The sequence below is a fragment of the Alligator sinensis genome, unplaced genomic scaffold (genome assembly GCF_000455745.1).
Source record: "Alligator sinensis unplaced genomic scaffold, ASM45574v1 scaffold860_1, whole genome shotgun sequence".
NCBI lineage: Eukaryota > Metazoa > Chordata > Crocodylia > Alligatoridae > Alligator > Alligator sinensis.
Window position 1 is genome coordinate 1,070,900 of NW_005841923.1, and position 23,674 is coordinate 1,094,573.

Sequence of the window (23,674 nt, forward strand, 5' to 3'; positions counted from 1 at the left end):
ATGGTGAAGAATTAATATAAATACTGGAATAAAAAAATATCCAAGACAGTTCATCTTTTTTCAAGGCTTTGCTCAGGCCCTCTGCCACTGAAGTCAAAGATTATATAAAAGTGGCATGAGACCCACAAAGATGGCTAAGAAAGAAAATAGATGAGAGGGTAGCTGATTTAGTGTCAGCATATTTGTGCTGCTGCTAGTTGTTCCTGGAGAATACCCCTGCACACGTGCTCTGGTGTGCACCAAGTTGCCCCAGGTGGGTAGGGGTGGGTAGGGGAGGCTGGGGCCAGTACCTGGGGCACTGGGGGCCTCCTGGGGCTCCAGCAATGATTGTTTGGACACGTGGAACCTGGCCAGCAGCCAGAGCATGGGCAACGTGTGCTATGGTTTGAGGCAGCATATACTGCAGCCTTGTGCACTGCAATGCTTTTTTCTGGCACAGATTTTTTTGACATTGGGATTTTCCAGTGTCAAAATACCCAACTGTGCTGCAAATTAGGAGTGTGGTGAATGCCTGCATGTGTGGCATGTGTGCTTTGCAGCATGACAGACATGTCTGCAGCACCATAAAACTCATGTGCGCCCTCGTCTGGATGTGCCCCATCTGTCCCACAAGCCTATGCCATGACAGCCAAGGAGTAAAAGATTTAAATTTCATCAGAGGAATTGAATGGGCAGATGAATACACAGCTTGTGTGCTTCTTGCTTCTGCTAATCAAGGAAAGCTATAGGTTAGGGGATGCAGGGAATTTAAAAAATTGTAAATATGCCAAGCCAAGTCTTCATTAAGGGAGCAATCCTGATTCATTCCATGTTAGAGTACTATTCTGAAATAGGGTATGCTTTACAGCTTTTAGCACTGGGGCATGAGTTGTAAATATATAGCAGTAGTATTAAAAGGTCCCATGAACCAATGTCTCCTACTGACTGTAAGCCTGGTAACTACATGTGAAAGGTCCTTGCTTAGATGGACTTGAAAGCGCAATGTTACCAATGACTTTTCATTCCATCCAGGAAGAGCACACACCAACTGCTGAAACTTCCTTAGCCTGACGAAGGGTTTTTGAACCCGAAAGCTTGCTTAATAACTATTCTCCAACCATTTGGGTTGGTCTAATAAAAGATATCAAATTCACCCAAGGAATTTTGTCTGCCTATGTCCTTAGACCAACACAGCTACAACCTAAACCCCTACCAATAACTTAATGTGTTCTCACTGTTCTGTTAGCTTTGTTTCAACTTTATTTCCTTTTCTATATTACTTGAAGATATAAAAAAAAAAAGACAAGAAAAAAATCATTTTAGTATATTAAGTTATTGGGTTTCCAGTTGCACCAACTGTGCCTCTGGACACAGTGGATCAGGTTGCCACAGAGCAAGCCTCAGTTACTTTTCAGTACTTGCAGCATGTCCTAGTGCAGAGACAGATGGGTGATCTGTTTCCAGCTCTGCAGGATGACCATGGTTGAGCCACTTCCCTGCCCTTTGCCTCAGTTTCCATTTTTGTAAAATAAAGATAATGAAACTGACTGACTTGGCAAAGCACTTGAAGTTCTGCAGATGAGAAAAGTGATATTTATGGGCTAAGTATTACCAGTGGAAGGCCAAATATAATTTTTCCTTTATGAAGCATTACTCATCATTTGTCTCATTGTTACTCATATTACTTTGCCAAGTAATACTCATCATTCTTGCTCAGCAGCAGTCAACCTCTTTAGTGTTTGCTTTCTCATCAGCACATGTTTTAAAAGTAGGAAAGTAAATGCTAAAATTAAATGCAACATATTAAAAATAGTTGATGAGGAGGGTATACCTATCTGATCAACTGACGAGACAGAAAAAAAGTAGAGATCAGGAGACAGAAAGTAAGGATATGATTAAGGGTCTTGCTATAATTCTAAAGGTGTGAGTTCGGTCAAGTCTACATAACCTCACTCCCAACTATGGTTCTGCTATCAACAAAATGGCTGCATCCACACAAGCAGGGGCGTGCATTTGGAGCAGCACAGATAGTAGCGGCACAAATTTATGTTGCTTCTTTGTGCTGCAGTGCATTCCCCTGCTTGTACAGTTTGCATTGGGACACATCGTCCTGCTGCTCCATATGCTTCCCAAATCCGAAACATCGATTTCATAGATTTCATAGACATTAGGGCTGGAAGGGACTTCGGAATATCATTGAGTCAAGCCCCCTGCCCCAGGGGCAGGAGGTCAGCTGGGGTCATAGGATCCCAACAAGATAAACATCCAGATTTCTCTTGAAGGCATTCAAAGTAGATGCTTGAACCACCTCCAATGGCAGGCTATTCCAGACCTTGGGGGCTCGGACAGTAAAGAAGTTCTTCCTTATGTCCAGCCTGAAATGGTCATGGAGGAGTTTATAAGCATTTGACCTGGTGAACAATCAAGTCAGAGGACTCTTTAATCTCTCTGAATCGAATCTGAACCCTCCAAATCAATTCAGAAAGATTCAGGAACTCAGACATAGACACGGCTTTAAATGTTTTTCTACATACCTCAAGGTAGCAGGCAACTCATGAACACTGCGATGCTGGGGCACATGAAGTGTCCTACAGGAGTGCGGGGTGCTCCCCAGCACGCTTAGCAGCAGACCTGGAAGTGGACCAGAAGCACCTCCAGTCCACTTCTGGGTCCACCAGGAAGCATGCTGGGGGGCCCCCCATGTCCCCCCGGCTTGGTGACTGGTGCCTCCTGGTTCTGCGGGTGCACCTGGGGTCCCCCTGCAGCTGATAGCTGAGCCAAGGAGGCACGAGTGCCCACCCACGCATGCCCTGGCAGACCTGGCAGTGGACTGGAAGTACGTCCAGACCACTTCCAGGTTCACCTCCAAGCATATGGAGGGCCCCCCCAGACTTCTGTGGGATGCTCCATGCACCCCAGCATTGCAGAATTCAAAAGCTGTGCCGGTACCTTGAGGTATGTAGAAAAAACATTTAAAGCTGTGTCTATGTCCAAATCGCTGATTCTCCAAATCAGCATCAAATCTTTGCATTCAGTGCAAAACATTGTGCACCCTAATAGGGACCCTAATAGGGACACAAGTATTAGCATATTAGTTTTGTGCACCCTAATAGGGACATATGTGTAGCTGCTGAGATGTTTATTGTGCAGTTAATTAGTCAACTGAACAGTAAACATCTTGTGTAGCCACAAGCACTATGGATCAGAGCAATCTATGTGGCAGAGAGTAAATTTTTCAAAAGTGCCCAAATCATTTAGATACAGATTCTCAAAAATGACTCTTCAGTCCTCCATTTACTATACCCCTGGCATCATCAAATACCCCTGGCATTACTATACCCCTTCTCAGTTGCCATATAAACTATAGGTGTTGACATTTGTGCCACTGGACACACTCAAAACTGCCTGAGAACTGACCCTGCCATACAATAAGTAAACTGCTGGGAACACTTGAATTGGACTCTCTGAAGAAAGATTTTTAAACTTCTGTGTCCATCTCATTGGTGGGATCTGGTTCTGCAGCTGTGCTGTGAGCACAGCTACATCTGAAACAGCATGTCAGCCTGTTAAAGTCAGCCAGCCAGGATTTCTGTGATTTTTACTTAACACTCTAGAATAGTATAATAATTACAATACTCATCTGGAATTTGGGAGAGTTAGGCACAAATTCCTGCCCCAAGGCAGAACAAGGGTTCCATATCCCACAAGGACATTACAATTAGACAACTGACTGTTTTAGTGTGTGTGTGTCTAGTTTTTCACTGATGGGAGAAACTTTAGTGCTGAGGATCTTGAGCAGAAAGAACCTGGCCAGGCATAAATGTCTAATATAGATTGCCTCTTTCTTCTGCCTTCACTCCCAGCTACCATGGGAACTCCCCACCTTTTGCTTCCCGCTTCCTACGTTAAGTACCTGACTGTTCGTGTGTATTGTACAGGAACCTGGGTATCTAACCCATGGCTGTGGATTCTTTCAGATGGCTGAGTGCCCAGAAGTATCTTTTAGGATCTGGGCCTTAGTAACCAAAATTAGTAAACTAGGCTCATAGACAGGGGTGGATCCAAAGGTTGTGCAGAGGTGCAGTGGCATCCCGCTTTGGGATTGGAGCATGCTGCAGGAGCCTCTGGGGATTTTTTAAAAGTCCCCAAAACACCTAAGAATCTTCTTCCTTCCCCTCCATGCTCAAAAGCAACTCTCCTCTTTCCCCTCCCCCTGCTGGTTGTAGCTACTTTTCCCACTGTGCCAGGCTATGTGGAGACTGGGCTCAGCTGAAAACAGCAGCATCAGTGATCAGCTGGGGGCTTTCCCCTCCCCATGCCTGCTCCCTGAAGAACAGGTTGGGTGATTGGTAGAGGAACCTAGTTGCTCACCCATCCCTGCTGCTGCCTCTGTCACTAAGCCAAGGTCCTGGGATGGGGGGAAGTAACAGTGGGAGGCAGTAGAGTTGGGAAAGAGGAGTGGAGGAGCATGGAGCATGTCTTTGGGCATGGAGGGGAAGGGAAAGGATTCTTACCTACTTTCAAGACCTTAAAGTCCCTAGAGGCTCCAGTGGGGCACTCTGCCTGCACCACGGTTGGGTTGGGGGGGGGTGAAGGCTGAGAAAGGGAATGCAATCACCCCTGCATCATGTTTGGCTGTTCCTGCACCCCACTTTACCAAATCCTGGATCTGCCCCTATTCTTAGGTGCTTTAGAAACCTTATTTTGGGTACCCTGGCAATTTTGAAAATGTTATCTGGAATATTCATATAGAACTCATGCCTTAAATTATATATATTTGGGCATGTCTACATGTGCATTTAAGTGTGACTAAATTTAATGTTTATTAAGCTAATGCACGTTAAGTGATTTTTGGCAGGTGTCTACACATGCAGGTACTCAGCACTAAAGTTAGTGCCAAGTCCCTGCAGCCCTGACATGCGCCCCTAGTGGCTGGGCAGACCCAGCACAAAAGTTAGTGCCAGGTCATATCTACACATGTGTTTAGATGCAATTAGCCTAATTTTGCCATTTTTAATGTGCATTAAGGGCATACATGTCTAGATGCACACCCATAATGCTCATTAAATCAGGCTAATGTGCATTAACGCGTGTTGTGTAGATGCACCCTTTGAGTACTTCTGGTGAATACAGTAGGATAGTTCACATGCATGAAGATAATTGCTGGTTCGAGCCGATGTAGACATTTTTATTAAGGTGATTTATCATTACTATTTCTGTTAAAGAGGAACTATATTACAAAATGATATAACAAAGTTTTAAGAATTTACTAGACTTCTGTGGAAGTTCATTTCCTCTTTGTGATTCCTCATTTTTCCCCTTTTCTCCAATTAATTTTTTTCTACTATCTTCTTTTTTCCTGATGTTTATAGTTCATTGATGTTATATGAATTTGGGAAGTAATAAGATTAAAGAAATAAGCAGAATCAAATTGTGGTGTTGTCCTGGGATATTATCCTGGCTGTTGACTCATCAAAAAGCAGGATTCCCTAGTGCCATTCTATAATTCATATTGTATGAGTCTTTATATTTATTCTTATTACGATAAGACTAGGAATACATAAACAAAGCCAGAAATAGCACTACAAATTTGTATAGAGACTTATTCTCTTAGATCCTGACCTTGGCATGCTGTAAGTCTCTTGATAAAATTATTATAATTGGGTAGTAGCATTGGAAACAAACACTTGATTCCCATTATCTGTGTAGACCTTTCAATACCCAAAACACAAGTTGTAAAATAATTTGTACTAAAAGGGTTCATGGATGTTCCCTGTTTGTCTTGATGATGATAAGAGATATTAGTCTCCAGAAGTATTATCTATGTTCAAACTAAAATGTATTTCAGCTTCCTGTCATTCCTAACATTGGAATGTCATTTTATTTTATTGTTTAATGATAGAAAACAGAATAATCCAGTCCAAAGGCAGGTACAGCCTTCAAACAATATGAAACTGAATATTTACAGTGGATATGTCAGAATATATCTGATGTTTTTATATCTATTTTGAGGAAAAGTATTCTATATTGAAGAGAATACTAAAAATGTCATGAGATTTACCATTTATTTAATCAAGACAGAGGAAGGTACAATCATTTTTAAATTTAAAGAAGCTGAAATAACTAGCCATGGTTCCATGTCTTCATTTTCATACACTGCTTCTTTTCTGGTATAGTTTTCCTAAATTGCAAACTGAGAATATTTTGACTGAAAAAATTATTAGAATTTCTGCTACAAGAGAGCATTTTTGTTTCTTATTATAGTTATCACTTAGATGATAATGTCATGATTTCATACATAAAGAGTATTCAATGTAAGAAATTTCTGCATCTTACAGAATTGTGATTAAAAGGATCACCTGGCTACTCTACAAACTTACTTTCTGTCTATCCATGTACTTACACAAACAACTTGTTGTAGTATCTGAATGCCTTCCATGTTTTAAACTAGTAAGATCTCTCTCTTGAGCCCCAGGCTGTAGAAGAGAGAGCTTGATTAATTTAGAATCAGAGAGAGGAAAAAAGAACATATACACATGAATAGGTCTGTTGTGTGTGAAAAATTTACTGGGGAAAGCTATTTCTAAGAGCGATGGGATTTCTGGCCATTCTTGTCTCTTTTCTCTTGTAAAAGTGAATCCCACAGTGAGGGTCCAACTCCTGTAAGAGTTCTATAATGAGCCTTCTCATATTAGTCAACAGTTTAGCTGTACATTTAGAAGGCAACTATCATGGGAGGAGGGCTCTGTATATTATGATTCTGTGTAAAAGGCCAATATGAAAAAAGAGTCCAAGAGTTATGAATTTACAGTATTTTGTGCTGCTACACAGAGGAACTTCTGCACCAGTCAGAGCTTTTCAGGGTTTGTAACTTCTATCCTAGAGACAAGGTGTAATAATAAGTACTTGAAAGGAGACATAAGCTTGTCCTGATCTGTGTTTGGATAGGAGCCATCTCCTAGGCACTCAGAGATAGGGTTGGAAGTTTTACTGCCAATAAAGCTGTTTGGGAATGTTACAGCAATAATTAGTAAACAAGGGCCCCAGATATGTAAATTAAATCTTAAGACAAATATCCTCAGTAGCGAGGGACATTTTAGAGGCAAGTTATTAAAGAACCCCTCCCCACTTCATAGCTCTTTAGTAGGGACCTACTGAATTCACGACAGAAGTGGGACACTCTGCAGCCCCCTTAATCTTATTGACTGGTGGAGGGGCTGCAGCTCACTCCAGATCAGCGAAGAGGTAAAAATTGCAGTTTTAAATATGGTACCATTTTTGCCTCCCACTGCTGGTTGGCTGAGGGGCCCTGGCAGCCCCAATACTTGTTGCTGACCGGTAGGGAATCAAAAAACATGCCATATTTAAAATCATGGTTTTCACTTCCCTGCCAATCAGGATGGAATGGTGGAGTCCATCTGCCAATCAATGACCGGGGGGAGAGGCACACGGGGGAACAGGAAAGATTAAAGGAGCTGCTGTGAATTTGGTAGGTCCCTACTCTTTAGACTTGTTTTAGTTGAGGTTTAGCCACTTATTCTCTGTCCAGGTGGAAGTTTTCTCTAGACACCGAGATAATTTGAAGATACTACTTATGTACCATGTAAAAGATATACGGTGCTTGGTCACTTGTCAGTAGTGCTTAATTTTCTGGCCTGGTAGGCCAGATCATGGTGCAAGGTGGGTACCACATTGCCCCTGCCCAGCCCCACACCCTAGAATTAGTCCCCAAACTGCCCTCCATGCATGGACCTAGAATACAGGGGCCCACCATCCAGCCAGTGGGACTCCCCATAGGTCTGGTAATTTGGCTGCAGGTAAGCAGTGGCACCATTCCCCTGCTGCCAAATTTTTGGATCCATGGGGTGACCTGCAGGCTGAATGACATTGCTCTGGGGGCCAGATCTGGCCCGCAGACTGAGGGTTGAGCACCCCTGGTCTTAGTAGTATTCTACTGCATGCTGCTGCACCATCTCCATGGCTTCATTTACATGTTTGATAACATTATGAAGGAACTGGAACTATTGGATCTCTTCAGATTAAGGCCTTTTGATTAGGAAAAAAAAGATATAGTAATCCTCTGTATTCATTCTATCAGAAAATTCACTTCACGGCTTTTTAGAAATTAACAAGTTTTCTGTGGCAGTCAACAGTACCAAATGCTGCAGTACAAGATGATTATGAATGTACACCTTCCACTCTATGATCAGGAGCCATATTTCAGAATACACAATCTTGTTTCAGTACTATGCCCTGTCCCAAAGCCTGCCAGAGGCAGATGAGCAGTAGCACTGGAGACGGTTTATTTGCTGCCTTCCCACTTAATGTGCTTGGAAAAGGGAGACCAGAAAATAAGATACTGTGCAGATAAATACTTTGGTGGATTGTGAGAAGTTCAGGAACTGTGATAATGAAGACCAGAGAAGTACCTTAAAAACAGACTAACTGTTAAATAGTCTGTGAGGTCTGTCAGAAATTCCCTCAGAGCCTGTCTACCACATCCAAGAGTGTTGAATTTTATTGAAAATCAGGTCTCTTTCAGTTTAACAAATTAATATAAACAAGTTTCACATAGTGTCTCTTTTACTGTCTTTCAGCAGTGTAGCATTCATGAAAAAGAATGTGAAAATAAGGAATGATATAATAAACGTTGTAGAAAGCTTGGGATTTTCCTTTCCAGTGCAGTGTTCAAAGCTCACAACACCTGATGGGATATTTATGATACCGTCTTTTCTGGCCCACCCCTTAAAATGCTGCTGCCATATTGATGAAGGAGAAAAGGTCACAAATTTATCACACCAATAAACACATTAGAATGACCTTTCATATTATTATCCCACACAGTAGATCTTGGCCAATAGATCAATCCTTCTTCCATTGAGGTCACTGAGAGTTTAGCCTATCTGCTTTAAACGATTGCTTTTTCCACCTGAAGCCAAATATTTCTTAATACACCAAGGACTCTTCATGTCAAATCTGAAAATCAGATACAATCTCATTTCACTTTTTTCTGGGCAGAGTAAAAACTTTAGTACACTCAGCTATAAACTCAACATTTGCCTCAATTGAAATACCTTAATCCATTGACCTTTGCTCAGTGTGTTGCTTTTCATTCAGCCAGCTTCCCATACAAGGTGAATTTAAGGTGGGCAGCTCAGCTGAAACACCAGTACCCTAAGTCTGCCTTTTATCCTTTTCCTGACTTACTTCAACTCTCCATTTGTCTTTGTCTTGTACAATCAGTTGACTCCCATTCCTTGGCTCTTCTACTGCTTTTGGATGTTCCTCATATCATATCATATCATATCATATCATATCATATCATATCATATCATATCATTATGAAAAGGCTTACATCAAGAACAGGAAAAGGGAATAGTAGCTCTATTATAGCCTCTTACAAGTAAATGTATGGATTAATCATTAATTTTGTACCACTTGCTATATCCTGGGCATGTGTAGATGTAACGCTATGGCAACGTAGTAACGTAAAAATGTGCTATGGCGACATAACATCGGCGGTCACAAACCATGACACCGTAGCTAAATTGCCATAGCAACGTGCTCCCTCATTATAGTACATTGCTATGGCGATGTAGCTGCTAAAAATAACTGCTCAGCACGCACAGCGCAGTACGGGCTGTTACTGTGCCATCATTTAGTACTTCTAAAAGACTCTATAGGGACAGGTGTAGATGCACCCACTGTGTCATCTGTCTTGACAAACTTGTCATTTGACACACTAATGTCTTGTCATTAGTGACTTCTAAAGACAAATCAGTACTGCTCACATTGGTCAACAATAATCAAAACCATCCAATCAACACTCAGCAAACAAAAGGAAAATAATTTCAGTCCCAAGGGTGGCTAATTCTGCAGAATAAACAACAGTAAAGATAATTCTTATCAAGGGTGCCAGACTTACAGTCCTGAACTAAAAAGTCCTCTGACTACAAGGTAAGTGCAAGTTTGCTCACACTATATTGTTAGTGTGATTTAAACTTAATCTAAAGAAACCACATTTCAGAATAAGAAGGTGACTCTAAGGGCACATCAAGACAAGCATGCACGTGTGCTTTTTTGGCACCTCGAAAGTGTCAAAAGCTTCTCCGCACTGCATATTTGTAGTTCAAAGCCAAAATTAGATACCAGAAAACCGTGGTATCTAAAAAAACACTGGTGTAACACATGTGGCTGCAGTGTGCAGTGACTGAAACCAGAGCTTGGCTGGCTAGAGCCATGTTCCAGCTGCCAGCCAGGCTCTGCACACTTGGATAGCTGCTGCTCCAGCCCCAGGAGGTTCCCAGGATCCTGTAAGCAAGGCTCCTGGGGCCAGTCCAGGTGCTGGCCCTAGCCTCCCCTACCCCGCTTGAGGCAATGTGCTGCTGCTGTTTGTCCCCAAGGAAACGCAGTGCATGCTCATCTGGATGCACCCTAAGTATTCATAACATTGCACTGTTACATCCCTCATTTTAAGATCCATGCTTAGGTACCAATACAGGCCTAAAATAAACTGCATCAGTGAGTCTGAAGATTTCCCTGAACTTCTAGGAATCAGTACAGGGCACAGTAGTCCACACACATCAGAGAACAGGAAGCTTCATGAACAAAACAATGGAGTGTTAGAAAATATTCTGATACTTGCCAAGTAAAGTATAACTTCCTGAAAAAGGAGGGCACATGTCTCCAGTATATTGCTAGTTAGAACAACACTTTTTGTTTTTTCCCTGTTGTTAAATAATTAGCTGGTTTAATTCTTTTAAGTAGCCATTTCCTGAGAAAAATGACAATTGTTATTGCATTTCGTTAAATGGTAAATTGTACGTCTTTATTTCACCAAATTAGAATTGTAGCAAAGTAGAAATTTGGGCTTAAAACCTTTCTTGTTGTTTAGGTGTATAATTCTTCCTCCTGCTTTGCATGCCTGGAACTAATGCGATATTTAGTATGTTCTAATTTTAAAAAAATTAATACATGCATAATCTGCTTTACAAATAGAGATTAGATTTTTTTCATATTAAAATAAATCAGGGCAACCAAAAGGGCACAATTTAGGGCATATTCATTTTAACAAAATAAGCAAAATACTTCATTTTTAATGTTCTTTTTAAGTGCCGATACGCTGTATTTTAAAGTGTATTGGGTACAGCTTTTAAGTTCTCATATGTTCTGTTATTTAACATTGAAAACAAGGCAGTCTGCTTGATCCCAGATGTAAATGTATAGTATGTATGCATCAGTATGGTTATTTCCAGTATGTTCTTGTAAAATTGTAATACTGTACAACATATGAGTTGGTGTTAAATTGGTTAATGCAGCTGATTGCTTGCTGTTGCCTGCAAGAAAATTGCCTTGCAAAGTTTTCAGTGATTTGTACTGCTTCCATATCTGGGGTTCTGAACTAGAGACATGTTAAAAGGATGTAAAAATGCTTAACAATGCTGGAATATCAGATCCCTTGTTGGTGTATCAGATTGGGCATCCAACAATTAACTCATACAAAAGTCTTTTTTTTTTTAAATATTGGTCTTCCAAGTTCCTAGACTTTCTTCTTATCCTTTTTTACAGGTATATCACTCAACATTAACGTATAGGGGCAATTTTTTTTTTGGTAAACATCAGATTACATAAGCATAACCTGTCCGTTTGCTGCAGTGTATGGGTTATTCCTACTGAAATCTGTGAGAAATACTCAGAGCCTGCAGCAAGGGAATTAGACTCTGGAATTCTATATAGATTGGCAGTCTTCCCCGAGACTTGTTTCTAAACCTCACAAAATCCCAAGTGGAATTAAAAAGGAACATTACTTTCAGTGAATGAGATTTGTTAGCTTGTGAGAGAGCCCTAGCAAGACTCTTGATCAGTGCATGAACCTTTTAAAGTGCTTACCATTTTTATTTGCACATCATTTCTCTTATCAAATTAACACATAAAAAGCTGTCATAACAATGTCACAGTTTTTGCCAAAATGACTTCCTTTAGTGCAGATCTTGGCCAAAGAATAACATCACAACTTGATCCTGCTTTCCCTGGTGATCCTTTTTAGACTTTTAGGTAAATACACTTGCATCTCTCTTTTGCTTTCTGAAAATTCATGCACAAAACATCATCCCTATACACATGCACACCTAAATGTAAAGAAAGATATACAGGCTCAACCTGATTGCCATGGATACAAAGACACAATCACATTCTTTTCTCTAATATTTTTCACTGCTTCCTTGTTTGTAGGGGAGACTCCTGATCTCAGACTAGCTTGGTTCCCAGTTATGTATTTGAGCTCTGCACCTTCCCCTTAACTAGCCTCCCAAGATCTGCAAACAAATCCTCCCACCCCAAATGCTAAAAGGTCTAATGCCCCTCTGGCCTGACTCCTCTTGGTTTGGATTCCACTAATAGATTTTAGATTCCACAATAGATTTTACATAGTCTAAAATCTATAATGGAGAGATAAACAGAGATTGGGATAGGATGAGATGGCATTGTCTTTTCTGCAGACATCTCAACCCGGTGCTTTGTAGGGTCACCCTTCACTATTATGAGTTCCTGAATCTGAATTTAACTATTCTAATCAGCTAAATGTACATATCAGATGCAAATTCTGAATCAAATTCTTTTATGTAAAGAATCATAGGAGTACCTCCCAGGAAGTATAAATAATAGGTCCATTTAAAATATCTTTAGGCAGTTGTCTGTCCTTTACATGTGCTTTTGATATTGCAGCGCACTATCTGATGACCAGATCACTGCAACAGAGGTAAGAAAAAAATAATTTTAAAAGTAACACAGTACTGTTACTGTAATAATGATAAACTAAGTTAACTGTATTGAGGGGTCCTCAGAGTGTTTTTTGGAATTTGTTTTTGCTATATCTTGAATTAAACATATAAAAACAAAGGCAGCTTGATGAAGACAGAAACAATTTTTGTTTGTCTAGAACCATGTAAAACATTTGCAACACTTCCTTTATTTATTTATTTATTTATTTATTACATTTTGGAGTTTGTTCAAGCCCCACTGAGAAACACATTCTATACGTTGTGATTTTTTTTAGCACAAAACTGGACCTGCACTGCAGTGGAAGACAAATCATTTCCAAACAAAAGAGGCCTATTCTCTGCAGGAGATTGCCTCTGACTTGTATCAGAAATTAATAGAATTTCTGTTTTTGACAGAAAAAAAACATTTTACTGAATTCCAAGAAAATGAAATTGGAAGGGTTTCAAAATAATCAAAAATCAAACAGAATACTTGCAGTGTAGGAATTACATGGAGAGGAATCTCACCTGCTTTGCAGAATTCGATCACTTACCTTGCCTTTACTGTATTGTTTGCTTAGGTTTATTCTCATTTCTGACCCCATATGAGAAAGCATAATTTAAAAAAAAAAAAAATCATTGTATTTCTGCAAGGGGACTTGGCACAAGTAAAACTCACAGTACTTTCAATTTCCACAGCGTGGAAAGAGATAATGTCTACACTTCAGCTTGAGGAATGATGGCAGCAGGCAAGTACATACCTAGCTAGTTTTAACTTAGCTTGTATGAGTACCACATAACAGCAGAACCATGGCAGCATGAACAATAACAAAAGTTGGCTACCCAATATTTATCCAACATCCTGGGCAGGTTGATAGTATAGCTCATGCCTGTGCTGCTACAGCTATGCTGCTATTGGTACCCAACTTAGCTAAATTAATGCTATCTCAGATATGTCTACATGTGCTGCAGTCACACTTCTGATTGCAGTGTAGATATATGCCCATCCTAAGTGAGGTATGTGAGTACATATAGATCATTCACTAAATCAAGTTACCTTTAAAGCAAGAGAAGTAGTGTGACATCAAAAGAAAAGAGATTAGCGAACATTTATTTTATTATATGCTTATTTGGTGTATGTATTACACAATGCATTGGACAACCAAGATTCAGCAAAGCAGTTCACCATGTGCCTGAACAGGACTGGATGGAAGCCATAGACATATGATAGCTTTGCTGAATCATGTTCTATGTAATACAGGTATATATTTTTATTATTATTGTAGCTTTTTAAGCAGTATTTAAGCAGATAAGCACTTCACTCCCTTAAGTAAATAAAAAGACACAATTTACTACAGGAATTCATGAGATGATGCATCCTTTTGACAAAGACTGCTCCGTAAATCAGGTGCAAATTTTAGGAAATACTTAAATAGATATCTCTCTTACTAAAAGATTAACCATTCCAATACCTCAAACACGGTCCTCATTAATATCAGTAACAAGTTATCATCTTTTAAGTACAGAAGTAACTATTCAAGTATAATATCAAATGTTCAAACTGCAGTTATTTGAATCATTTCCACAGATTTAAAACATCATGTAGGTATTTCTTTCTGTTGTATATTTCAGATCATCTGTATTATCTAGATAAAAACAATATAACCATATTTTACATTTTTAGTTCATAAGAGGAACATACAAAGACACTTTAAACAAATATATATATATATTTTTTTTTAATTCTGAAATTATGAGAACTGTACATTATTTTTTTACTTGAGCAAATAAATGCAGAGTTAAATCTTAGAAAACATGTACTATAATCACTCAAGGTCTGATAATGACATCAAATTAATTTTAGGATAGAATTTCTAAGAATAAAATTCTTCAAGAAACACTTTTTATTATTGTTTACATTTACATAAACAATTGTAAGAAAAGGAGCCCATTTTATTATATGAAAACAATATCATAATAATGCATTTGAACAGACCAGCAAATACATTTGGATGGTATTTATACAATATTTAGCTGTCTGCTAAAATGAAACAAAAGTTAAAAATGTTTTGTTAAACATACTTATATACCATTGTCAACATGTTTACTGTAAGTTCTGGCAAACATTATTTATGGTAATACGGAATAAACAATAATGTCTATATTCAAAATTACAATCACATACAAAATGCTATTTTTAACTCCTTAGATATTTTTCAAGTCTTCTTTCATTCATTCATTCTTTCTTTCTTTCTTTCTTGCTTTAGGAATTGATTCTTTTGCATTAGTTTCCACAAAAAATAATGTATTAAAGTTGTTACTATATTATTGCCAATCATACATTCAATTTTTATACTTTTCAGCAGCGAATAATTATTATGGTAGAAAAAAAAATATCCATATAAAGAAAAGCTTAACCTTTCAAAAAAATGTAAATGTGCCAAGTTTCAAGAGGCTGGACAAGAAATAAACTCTCTGGTGTTTGAAATCATACAAGTTTCTTTCCAAAAAGGCTTTAGAAAACTGCAAACATTCCAATACACCCCTGTGATTCAGTGCTTTCAAAAGCGAGTACGAACAGATTTTGTCAGAATGCAACATGGTTGTTTACTTTTAAGCACTAAATAAATTATTGCTCTACTAGAATTGTTTTTGGAAACTTAAACCTCCCATTTAAACAAAATATGAGCACATCAGAGGAATTGTGCACACATTTATTTCAGGTAATGGAATTTTCCTATAATTATTTCTGCCAGTAATAATTTTCAATGTTTTTATACTGTACATAAATATGTATACATAAAAATATGCCAGTTGGTTAAACGTAAAGTATGTTTTTAACTGATATGTTATATGAATATTCATAATAAATATGAAACTTTAAAATGTACAGAGAGGGGGGTGGGTTACCTTACTTTTTCACAGGACTATGGTTGGTTTGATTTCAAAGCTTAGCTCTACTGTGAATTGTGCAGAGAATAAACAAAATAAAATACACGCAGAAAACTATTCACCCAAAAATATAATTTTCACTCACAAATATCCCAAAAGATCCTTCATATAATCATATTGGTTTTAAATGTCCTATAGTTAAATAGTCTATATACCAAAACATTAAATATTTATCCCTTAATTATAAATGAACAGTTTTACACATTATATCATACCTTCATCAAAACATATCAATGGACCCAGTTTTTGTTTTGAAATAACTACTATAAACTGTTTCTTGTTTTAGACATGTCATACAATATATTTTATCTTAACTTTATAATAATTTATAAACTACACATTTGTTACACATTATTCACATGTGCTTTACTCAAAATCTAAACTGCTGAACATACTTCATGAGAAAACAGTTTCACATGTAAATATGCTTAGAAAAAATATGATTTAGTTTTACTCAAACTAGCATTTATATAGCTATGGATAATTATTTTCAAAACGTGATTAATAAGTGTCCATTTTCATGTCATCAATGGTAATAGATGCAATCTCACTTAGGCACCCTACCATTCTGTTTAATACAAGTGTATCCTAGTGTAAAAAGGAGCTTGTCATACTTATCTCTAATGGTGAATGATTTCATTTCCCCCTCACGAAGACACTTTGTCCCCAATATTCTCAAATCCTCAAATGTACAGCCTGAAAAAGAAACTAACAACAATGCAGGTAGTTGAATACATTTATCTGTAGAGGTATGGTCTATCAAATGTATTCTCTATATAACTAGTCCTTTTTTTTATAAATAACAAACTATCAGTACAAATACATGTATATAGGAATAAAAAGAAAAGTTTTGAATTTAAATAAAACATTATATCCTGGAAGAGGAAAATCTGTAGAAAGTATAACCGTGTCTCCAAAAAGTGCAGGGGCAGGGTGTGGGGGGTGGGGGGGTGATTGAGCATTGTCATGCTCTTGTTACTACAGTTTTTTTTCTGAGAAAGAGCAAATGTTTATCATTAAATCAGTGATACAATTAATTCTTATAACTTTTGTTACTGGTGATGTCTGTTCATATTTTGTATACTTTTCCATTTCCAGGCACGAGTACTATATAAAACTGACAACAATTGTCCTGATTCATAGTTTAGGAGGAGTAGCTGATTAATCCCATGCCATCAGTCTTGACCCTATGTAGAAAACAGAATCATAGAGGGCCTGCTTAACAATATATCAAGAGGCACAGTTGCTTAGTTTCACTGGCTTGTAAAATCTATAAATCACCTGTAAATACAATGAGAGTTAGGGTGGTATAATTCAGTAATGATCAGCATTATTCCTTTTTTCCTTATGCTGCAGATTTGTTTTGTTTTGTAGAATATTTTGACAGAAAAATACCAGTATGGTAACATCCTTTTTTCTGTTTTCTATAACTCTCTCTCTTTCTTTCTTTCTCTCTCTCTCTGTGTGTGTGTGTGTGTGTGTGTGTGTATATATATATATATATATATAACATCTCCTTAGGTTTTGGTTTAATGGAGGTAACATTCTTTCCGCCTTTAATGTCAAAATTGGTAAAATATAGCAATTCCATAGACACCTAAAATCTCTGCTGGCTCACTTTCAATTTTAATTTTTAAGTACTGGGGGGGTTCAGTCTTCCAAACTCTTGTTTATTTGAGTAGCCTTCACACACATGAGTAGGATTGTGGCTTTGATAGGACTGGCTATGTAAATAAGAGCTTACAGAATTGGGTTCCTTGCACCAAGGTATTTAAAATTTTTATTCAAGGCTTAAAGACCTGCTTCAAGGAAAATATTTTAAATATATGGTGTTCTATGGGCTGTTCTGTTCTTATACAAAGATGGAACATGTGTATGTTCTTCCACTGGGATATTTACTTAAAATACATTTTACAGTTTATTTTAGAGAATCTGAAATTATAGAACAAACCAGATGAAATAAAGCAAACATAACAGACATTTAAAATATGGTTCATGGGCAAGAGAGACTAGATGTATGCATTTTCATTTGACGATTAAATCAGAGTGAATTGCCAAAACCAATTTGAAAATTCTTAATGAAATTTAAAATCTTACGGTGTACAATCTATATGGCAGACCCAGAAAAGAATGAGACTTTCATTATTATAAGGCATGCACAACTAGAAAAAACAAAAACCGTACATAGCATAACTAGATAAAGCTGAAATCTGCTGAAATCTTCTCATGTAAACTGCATAATAGCACTTCAAATGGCCCCTTTCTGTCATCCACTGTAACCATCACATTCCCATTTCTGCTGCAGTCAGGTGAACTGTCAAAGAGCTATTACGCTTGGCTGCATAGAATTCCGAGGAAAGACAAATCTGTACAATTTTCTCCTTGGACCATAAATAGTTCTTTGGTGCCTTTAGGTTTTTCCTAAACAATTTTGGTAAAGAAAAAAATAAGGGTTTTTTTATTATTATTCCTAATTTTTTACATGTCCACGATAATGCAAAGGTCTCTATTTGGGCTGAAACCTTTACTATGAACGTATAGCTCTTTGATGGATGCACATAAGCATTTCAGTATCTGGGTAAGATTGTATTTTTTTTTCTTTTTATAATACATAATGCAGCTTCAAGTATATGTTTAGAAACATTATGATGGCATGCAATATTTTGTTGCACATTCATCCACTATTAAAAAAAAAAAGGTCATACAGTGAATAGAACAATATGCATATTCAACTGCAATTTCACTCGGTTTATAAATCAAAACTCTAATGACCCCCCCAAAAAAAAAAAAATAAAAATATATATATATATAGTCATCTATGAAGTCTTAAAATACTGCATGCTCAGAAATGAAGACATTATTACAATGTGTAATGCTGCATCTTCTGATAAGCCTTATCTCATAAATTAAAAAGATGTACAAATGACCATTTTTAACAGGCTTTTCTTTAGAGACAAGTGTTTTGCACATTCTGGTGAAGTATGTAGCATAGGCAAAATGAGGGTTTGATTGTGTCTTTCATATACTTAATAAACACGTGATTTTCAAAAATTACAGTGTGGGTTCACCTCGCTTGTTCTCTTATATAAAAAATATATATATATTTTTTAAATGACCTTTGCTTTCCTGAGTCATCTTTTTTTTTTAAAATGCTGAATGCAAATTGCTTATTGAAAGCATTTACCTTACTGATAAGCAGTGGGAGTCAGATATCTGACAGTCAGAGAAAGATGGCAGAAGACAACTTGCTGTATAAGATTTTTTTTAAAACTTCAGTGTTTTTTGTTTCACACTTGTATGTGTGTCTGTTAAAATTCCACACATTTCAAAATACATTAAAACCACTGACCTCTTGTCACAGAATTAGCAATTAAAGCCCTATCACCTTCACTTTTCAGTGAATTTCTTCATAACAGTTGTCTGTTCTGGTTCTTTTATATTTACAGGTCTTCCAGTGAGCAAATATACAATTTGGAGTTGTTATGGTAGAAATTAGGTTGCAGTCACAATTTTAGAATATAACATTTTAATTCAACATTCTTTTTTTTCCCCAAAAGCATCCTTATTAGGTTGTTTATACATATAACTGTTATAAAAAAAAATAAGGATCTAGCACTGAAAACAAGCCATCTTCTATAAACAACGTTAGAAATGGTCCCTGCCCCAAAGAATTTACATTTGTAATAGAAACTTCAATTTTGTAGCAGTCTCAGAACATTCATGAAAAATAAAAGCAAAGCCTAATACAAATTGCATAGCTCTTAGTCAGAGACATTTCTGATGTCTTCAATATTCCCTGTTACAGAAGAAGAGTCTTTCAGTGTCTTTACTAATCTGATGATTCTTTCTGCTTTTTTTTCCCCCCATGGAGCATGTAGCATCTACAAGATACTTGATGTTTCTCAGATATAGCATAGTTTGGAAAATGCTGTTTGCAAGCTTATTTGCTTCTGTGTTGTGTTCATAAGCAGGAGAATATAATTCATTTCTGCATATCTGCTAGACTGGACAAATCAAGGTGACAATCCATGGTTAGCTCTGTCAGGCCCTTTGTACTGCTGCTGCTGTGAATCAAAATACAATGGAAGCAAAGTGGAATATATAACAGTCCAGCTGCCTTGTTGTGACAGCACAGTCCTGCTATTACAGTGTGTCAGCCCTTGTTTGTATACCAATAGCCAATCCATAAAATGACAATGCAAATTGTGTGAAAACTCTTCCATAAGATAACAAATCATGTCAGGGGCAAGAAAAAGTCAAACTTGTCTTGAAAAATAATACTTTGTAAAGGTTTATATTTTTAGTACGGTGATTACATTCATATGTAGGGCCCAGTCTAACTATGATAGGCACAGGTAGGGTCATACTGTAAAATCTTATCGTATGGTGTCTGTTTGCAGGGCTGTGCATTGATGTTACTTTTAAGGCAGGTTATATTTCATTTAAGCATGCAATTAATCATCTTTACAGTGCTGGTGTGACTGGCATCAGCAGCGTTATTTAATTAAATTGGAAATTATTGTACAGTAAATATAGGCTTCCAACTAGCCAGTCCAAATTAAATGCTGAGGTCTATTTCTTACCCATGGTGTTTCCAATTTAAGTGTTCATCCAAAAATGTTACACTCCGTGAATTGAAATCATTTTTATGTTCTAATTGTTGCTAAACTAAAATATCAGCTATAAACGGCTCCTGTGAATCTATTAACTACAGGAATATGGGCACATTATCTATATTTTTCAGATCCCATTTTATATTGTGATGTTATGACTGATGTTATGTAAGCACCTTTTCCCTGCTAATATTTCTTTCTTCTGTCATGTCAGCACTGAGCTGCTTTTACAAAAAAGTCTTTCCTCCATTTTGTTTCAGTCTGGTAATCAAGCAATTAGTCCACAAAATGGAGGTGCCCTGCTTAGCTTTTCATGCTGCATGTGACTTTTGGTGGGTTTTACCTGTACAAAAGCAGCAAAGTGATCTTTTTAAATGGGCCTCTGAAGAATACTTCCAAGATGTCCAAGAAATGGCTACTGCTTAGGGGAAAACTCGGGAGACTGAAACCTTTCTGGTGTTATCTAGAGAATTGTGTACAATACATGCAATACCTGCAGATAGCTGCACACAGTGCATTACATTGAAAACGACTGCATTCCTTTTTCTGAAAGCATTTAATCAATAATTGCTTTAATAACCTGGCAACGTGAAATAGCCAAACTTTACACATTGCTAACTTCATTTCTTAATAAATAAATAACTAACACAAATAAATAAAAAACACGGCTTGTTTTGTATTACAGCTTTCCACAGAGCATTCGCAACATGTCTAGCAAGGAATCAGGCCAGAAATACAGTCTCACTCCCATCATATATATAATACAGCTTTTGAATACTGGAAAATTTGTCATCCGTTAAGTGCAGCTCAGGTCTTCTGTGTGAAAAACACAAGCCTCCTTCTTCTTCTTCTTCTTTTTCTTCTTTTTTTTTTTTTTTTAATGCAGCGCTGCCGTGTCTGCACTTTTTGAAATTGCATATTTATCAGGCTATGAATTATTTATGAAGTGAGAAGGGGGGTTGGTAGTGGAAGGAAGAGTGGAAAAAACATATGCTTGGAGAGAGGAATACCTTAAATGTATACAGTCCAAAGTCTTTTGGAGGATTACGTAATTACTTTTTTACTTCTTCCGTATGTTTCACTTAGTTGCCTTGCCTTCGGATTTTATTTTTTGTGGAGGCTATGCTGGGGGGTTATTATTTACTGTGGGTTTTGGAGGAAGAGGGACAAGAAGGGAAAATTTTTTGTGGCTTGCTAAGAGTTGGTAGTTTTGGCCGCAGAAATGAATCAAGCATTTCTTTGACTTCTAAAGTATAGGGTGTTTAATAAATATTAATCCTTCAACTGTCAGGTTGCATTACTGTCAAGAAGGGGTTGACAGATTGCGGATTAATGACATGTTTCATAAATTAGAAATGAACTATCAGCAGAATGTCCAAAGTAAGGATTTGGGCTGGATCAGGCTTGTGTTTCGGACCATTTAAATATCCCCTCTATGTCAGATCTTACTCCTTGTGTAAGAAAAATAAGTTCTCTGTTCTTCATTCACCAGGACCTGACATCCAGATCCTGTCTTCTTTGGAATCTGCATGTACAAAAATAGCAAGGTTGACTCAGAAACCAGATAATTTGATTAGGCAGAGTCACATCCATATTCTTTTTCCCTTTATGTTTTGTTAAAGAAGGATTGGGGGGAGGTGGAATAATTTCTGTTCAAACATCTTGATGTTGTATTATCCCACCATGAAAAATACAACATCATAGAAAGCTGAGGACATGGCGTTAGAACAGTAAATTGGAGGAATGGTAGTTGCCTCTTCAAAAACACACAGAATTTCGTATATAAATTATGTATTAAAGGAAGTATGTTTGCATAAAACAAGTAGTAGTAATTTAATAAGAGGTGACAGGATTTTTAGGGGAGGCTAATGTATGTCAAAAAATATCATCATGTGTAGCCTTTAATCAAACTCATGGCCCTCAGTTGACTGACTGAATGTAAAGCTGAATTTACTATGTTTTGTGATTTAGTAAAAGCAAATCTCTCATGTATGCTTTTCTGCTTTCTGAAATGATTAAAAGAAAATTAAGTTTAATTTGTATTACACCAGATCTTTTTGGGGTGGTTGAGTAGAGCAAGCAGTCATGTGAGGTGCCATTCTTTCTATCAGCACAGAGATACACAACATGAAACTGGGCTACTAGAGTGTATAAAAATGTTTAGCCTAATCACTCCCTAATGACAGCGACTTATGTCCTTAGTGCAGTCGATTTGTTTCCTGGGTTTTAAAAGTAGATTATTTCCATGGTGCAGGCTTAGTGTAAGCTGTTGAGAAACCACAAGCACTGCACTTCAGCCTGAGTTTGGGACGTTCGCCAAGGGTAATCTGATTAAAAGGGCATTTTTTACAACATTGTGGTGCTTTGAAAATTCTGTGCAGCTAGATAGAGTAGGGCCAAAAAATTGCTTTTTCAAAGCTAACAATTTTGCCTGAGCAGAAGTAAAAGCACGATAAGCAGCATCACAGGAATGGGTCTCTTCAGCGGACTTGCAACGGGATAAACAAAGCATCTTTAGTAACACATCTGTTACAGACCCACAAGCAAATTCATGATCTGTTTAATGCAGTCTTTTTTGCTTGTTTGTTCTGTCTTTAATCACTTTTGATTTCTGCCTAGGTGTGAGGTTCTGAGGCCTTGCTATATCTAAAAGAACTCAAAATGTTTCCTTTTCTATGGTAGTTTTAGTTCTTTGTGACATGACATTTATAAATGCTCTGGTATGAAAGTGGTTATTTGTGATCTGCTCAAAGAACTAGTGCTGGGTATACTTTACCTGGGAAGTTTAGCAGTTGTATGTTGTTAAAAGGTAATTATCCTATCTCAAATCTTGGATTTCTTGTAAAAGATAGAATGTAATACTAATTAAATATGTCATGTTTGCACACATCAGAACACATTCAAAAGAACTGTTCTTGGATCATTTGCCTTATTGAACTACTTTCAGATTCTTGTGCACTGTCTAAATAGGGAAGAGAAGATAACAGATTCCCTTTCTTTTTTTTAACATCCCCATTGCTCTATCAGTGGAAAGTTCATCTCGGCCTAGACACGTACTAACAGCAAAGGATTGCTTACACCAAATTATTTGTATAAACAACCTCCTTCAGAGTCAAAGGTTTCAGATAGTCTGGGCAGCAGATCACACTGGTACTAGATTCTAGTGTGAAAGGCAAACTGTAATTTGTTTTTCTATAAAGCAGGATTTTTTATTTGGCTTAAATATTGAATGAAGAAGAATGTTCTCTTATCTTCTGCTATATCACAGAGCCTTCTGTAAAGAGCAAAATGTATAAGGAATTAAACTGAATCAAATTTTCAACTCCTTTCTCTTCAATGTAATAAATAAAATAGCAGTTGACTCGCAAGCAA